Raw genomic sequence first — 5458 nt, forward strand, 5'->3', positions numbered from 1 at the left:
ACTCCACATCCAACATCCATCAGCAACATTTCAAGTGCTCGATAGCCACACACCCCTAGTGGCTATCACCTTGGACAGCACAGCTTTTGAGTACAGTCAAACCTCAGTTCTCAAACATTTCCCATCTCAATCAATTTGGCTCTTGATCAAGTAGTTCACAGAAAAAATGTCTCAGTTGTCGAACAAAACTTTGGTTCTCGACCCAACAACCCTTTCATGCTGACACCTGTATGATCAGTCATGCATCTATCTTTCAAGTGACAAACAAAGGAGAGAATGTCTGAGAATGAGTCAGTTTACCACTAACCCTTGTGTTGTTAACATCTCAGGAAATTGTGCTGTGAATAGTTTTGTGGGGATTTTTTAAATGTTTTTGAGTATCTGGTATGGATTCATTCAATTTGTTATTTCTAATGGGAAAAAATATTTTGGCTTTCGAATAAATAGCTTCTCGAACAGCCTTCTAACTGAATTAACTTTGAGAACCAAAGTTCCACTGTACATCACTATCACCTGGAGGGCTTGTTAAGGCACAGACTGTTGCCCAAACCGGTTTGGCTCAGTGGATAGAGCGTCGGCCTGCGGACTCAAGAGTCCCAGGTTCAATTCTGGTCAGGGGCATGTGCCTTGGTTGCGGGCACATCCCCAGTGGGGAGTGTGCAGGAGGCAGCTGATCGATGTTTCTCTCTCATCGATGTTTCTAATTTTCTATCCCTCTCCCTTCCTCTCTGTAAAAAAATAAATAAAATATATTTTTTTTAAAAAAGCACAGACTGTTGGTCCCCATCTTCAGAGTTTCCGGCTCAGTAGATCCAGAGTGGGGTTCAATAACTGGCATTTCTAACAAGTTCCCAGGTGATGCAGATGCTACTGGTCTGGAACCACGCTTTGAGAACCATTAGTTTAGGTAAGTGGTTCTCAAGCCTGGCTACAAGTTAGGAATACCTATGATTAAAAGCAAGGGGAAAAAATTATCTTCCAAGTCACAGTGCAGGCCACTTACCACAACTCTAGAGGTCAGAACACAGCATCACTTTTTTAAAAAGTTTTCCAGGGGATTTTAATTATTAGTCAGGTCAGAGAACCACAGAGGTAGGAGGAGGAAAGAGACTAGAAACATGTTTTAGTAGACAAAGGAGAGCTCATTTTTTAAAGAAAAAACTGACTATCTCTTATAAGTAACTGGGAGTCTCAGTAGGTTTTTAAATAAGGCAGTAACATATAATGAAAGCATAATTATGTTGAGGTGCTTGAACTGGTAATGACCTGTTGCAGGAAAGAGAGAAAGGTTTGAAATTGTTCAAGAGCTTGACAGGGTTGGGACAATGAAAGGAGGAGTGAGGAGATGAGTGAGTTATACATACTCGACTCAATTACATAACTATATTCTACTAGAGGCCCGGTGCATGACATTTGTACACTGGGTGGGAGGGGGGGGGGGAGGGAGTCCTTCAGCCCGGCCTGTGCCCTCTCACAGTCTGGGACCCCTCAGGAGATGTCCACCTACTGGCTTAGGCCCTATCCCTTGGGGGATGTTGGATGTCCGCCTGCTGGCTTAAGCCCGGAGGGATCAGGCCTAAGCCAGCAGTCAGACATCCCTCTCGCAGTCTGGGACTCTCGCAGTCCAGGACCCCTTGCTTCTTACTGCCTGCCTGCAGAAGCCTGGCTTCTGGCTGAGCGGCGCTCCCCCTGTGGGAGCTCACTGACCACCAGGGGTCAGCTCCTACGTTGAGCATCTGCCCCCTAGTGGTCAGTGTGCATCATAGTGACCAGTCATTCTGTTTTTTGGTTGATGTGCATATATATTACACTTTTATTATATAGGCTAGCATGCTGGAATGAAGGGTATGAACTATATATCAATGGACAATTGTGTTAAGTTCAGCATAGAGCAATAATTACAGCAGTCACACACTGAAATCACTACAAAGGCCATATAAGAAAGGTAACCAAAAAAAGGAGAGGGGGGAGGGAAATCACTAGTAATAAACTCATATGCATGTTGTGTGAATGATGGAAGCTATATTTGATAAAATTTGTTAGGCCTGATTCCTAGGGGGCAATCTCCTCCAGATATTACCTGCTACTTGTCTCCCATATTTATCCCCCTCCTCTTGCCTCTAAACTTTGTTTTTCCCTCAGGCTGGACTTGGCATTCTCTTCAGACTCCTAGTCTCCAGTCAGTAGAGTCTTTCCTTGTCTGAGCCTCTGGCTTCAGGTTGAAACTTTGTGAAAATGAATTATCAAAGGTACTTGAAGTCAGCTGAAACTCTGAACAAAAGCCAACAGAAATCAACAGTTCCTGGAGAAGGCCCCAGTTTGGAATGACTGCACATCAGGGTGTGTGGGGGTGGGTGAAAAAGCATAAATACATGATGAAAATAAGATTTCACAATCTGAAACCACATTATCTATCAGGCATGTACTCTATGAGAGTAGGGGTGGACAGTTGCCAAAATGTCAGAGATTTAGGTCACATAAAAGCAATAGGGGAAAAGCCACAAAAATAAATGAAACTTCTGGTATCATAGGTCTGCTCCACATCACTTAATATATGGCATTTAACTTACCATGTTTGAAAACATGCTTAAATACTACAAGAAGTAGCCAACAGAAAATATCTAAAGTAGTAATTATAGGTATCAGCAAACACATGATTAAATCAGCTTTTTCCTGTAGATTGTAATTTATATTCATACTTACTCCTCATTTTAAGCTTATTCTTTCCTATTTAAGAATTTGGGCAGAGTCTTCAAAGCCCATTAATAGGAACCTTGGTAAGATTATTAATGCATTTTTAAGATTAAGCTGCTGTTAGCATTATTGACTCCTGGATTCCTTGTTCGCTAACTGGTATTTTCTTTTTATTCCCTTGAAATTTCCTCTTTTTTTTTCATATTCTTAAAACATCCCCATTAACAAATTGCCAAACCAGATTGGCAATTAAATTGCATCCTTGAGTTTAAATTTTAAATTAAAGACCCTCATTTCTTTTTGCAACATGTCCCCCTAAAATTGCTGGTACAAATCTTGCTCTGGGCCAGAGATTCTATTTTCCTGTGGAATTTACTCCCAGAACCATGATCAACATGCTACAGAACCACCACCTTACTCAATGTGACATTTTATTATATTTCATGGCTGTAGCACCTTCCTCTTTCTTATAACAATTTACTAGAGGCCCAGTGCACAAATTCTTGCACCAGTGGGGTCCCTCAGCCTGGCCTGCAGGATCGGGCCAAAACTGGCTTTCTGACATCTCCCAAAGGGTCCCAGATTGCAAGAGGGTGCAGGCCAGTCTGAGGGACCCCACCAGTGCATGATCAGGGCTGGGGAGAGACGCGGGAGGTTGGCCAACTGGGGAGGGACCACAGGAGGACTCCAGGGTGTGTCTGGTCCACCTTGCTCAGTCCCAATCGACTGGACCTAAGCAGCAAGCTAACCTATGGGTCGGAGCGACTTCCCCTGGTGATCAGTGCACATCATAGCGAGTGGTTGAGCAGCCTTAGAATATCATTAACATATTACGCTTTGATTGGTTGAACAGCCGACTGGTCTACTGGACACTTAGCATATTAGGCTTTTATTATATAGGATTATGAAATTAGTTTTACATTTATACATTGTAATTTTATTTATTTATTTATTTAATTGAATTTTTTGGAGTAGCATAGGTTCACAAAATTGTTCATAAATCCCAGAACCATAGGTTACAAATGCAGTGTTTTGAAAATAAAATGATATATTTTAACGCAACCTATTTTGTATAGTAAAAACTATTCTACTTTTTTACCATTAAAAGTTGCCTTGTTTATGAAAATTTTTTCTCCATATTAAGTAAAAAGCACTGTCAACTAGTATATCAGTACTTCTAATTTTGAGTATTACCTAGCATTGAATTTTTGCAACTACTTATAAATTCAAAATTGTTCATCAAATCCTTGTTCTAAAATCTGCACTTTGGAATTTTTTTATTATGGCTACAACATAAAATGATGGAAATAATGTTATAAAACATAGTATAAAGTAAAGCTAGATAAATATGAAAATAGCCTCTTTTATTGACATCAAATGTAGATTTCTGCTTTCCTTAAATTTTAGCAAAAATCAAAGAGAACATCTAGGTAACTGGAACATACAGAAAGACTCTGAAAAAAATTAGTTGGAACTAAAGCTTATCGCTGACAATGATAATAGGCAATTTATTCAAAATATCCATTAACTAGAAAAAATTACTTTTATTCTTTTACTTTTTCTCTCTCCTCTATTCTTTCATTTTTTTTTTAACAGCAGATAATGTGGTCTTTTCCCCCTAAGTTCTATTACATAAAAAAAAATACAGTGTTAACATTTCACTTCAAAAAATATAATACTTTGCCTGGTGTGGCTCAGTGTTTGAGGGTTGACCCATGAACCAGGAGGTCACTGGTTCAATTCCAAGTCAGGGCACATGCCTAGGTTGCAGGCTTGATCCCCAGCAAGGGGAGTGCAGGAGACAGCTGATAGATGATGTTTCTCTCTCATTGATGTTTCCATATCTCTCTCCCTCTCCCTTCCTAACATATTAAAAACCATTTAAAAAAGAAATATAATACTTTAATACAATGAAAATAAATCTGTGTTCCTTAACAAACTACATTCAGGCTCAAGTTTTAGTCTTCTTAACAAGAGATGACAAAAATCCAAACTGTAGAACAATATTTAGAAACTATGAGTTCAATTTAGATACCATCAATGCCTTCATCATCATCCCCAATATCATCAAACTGGATTTCATCATCATCTCCAAGATCAAATGTATCTGTTTCATTGATTTTAGCATGTTCTAGAAGCTCATCTTAGGCCTTCAGACGTCTAGCTTTATAGGCATTCTACTTTAAAATCGCACCAGCTTTGTTCTCTTGATAGTCTCGCAGACCAACCAATATAATAATGTCTGAGATGTTTATCCAAACCTTTTTTCTCAATTTTCCTCTGATATGATATAACCTCTTTACGCCATCAAAGCACATTGCTTCTAGTCATCTGTTTCCCAACATTTTGATGGCCTGAGCATACCCTTGTCCATCTTCTTTAAAGACCCATTCTCTTTTTTTCAGATTCATTCTCATTGCTACCCCTACAACTGTTTTTACCTCCTTTATCTTTATTCTTGGGCATGGTGCTAGCCGCCTCCTGGTTTTGCCAACTCTTATCAGGTGGTACCTGGGCGACTCCTCCAAGGGGCCCAGGAGAAGTTACAGTCACTGATCTCCTGCACAGGGACACTATTGCAACTGAGTTCTGGGGTGATCCGTAGGGGACCATGCTCCTAAATAAGCAAAATCTAGGACATGTAATATCTGAACTCATTGGTGTTTACCCATAAGTCCAAAATAACTTTTGACTTAATGGGGAAAGAAGTCATTTTGAAACCAGTTCAATATTATGGGTTTTACTAATCTCCATAATCCCCATT

The 5458-nt window shown here is 39.7% G+C and overlaps 1 pseudogene; it reads right to left on the bottom strand.

The window, feature by feature from the left end:
• Positions 1 to 4721: 4721 nt before the first annotated feature.
• LOC102418665 lies at positions 4722 to 5160 on the bottom strand (annotated as a pseudogene).
• Positions 5161 to 5458: the final 298 nt, after the last annotated feature.

The sequence above is a fragment of the Myotis lucifugus genome, unplaced genomic scaffold, assembly GCF_000147115.1.
Source record: "Myotis lucifugus unplaced genomic scaffold, Myoluc2.0 scaffold_70, whole genome shotgun sequence".
NCBI lineage: Eukaryota > Metazoa > Chordata > Mammalia > Chiroptera > Vespertilionidae > Myotis > Myotis lucifugus.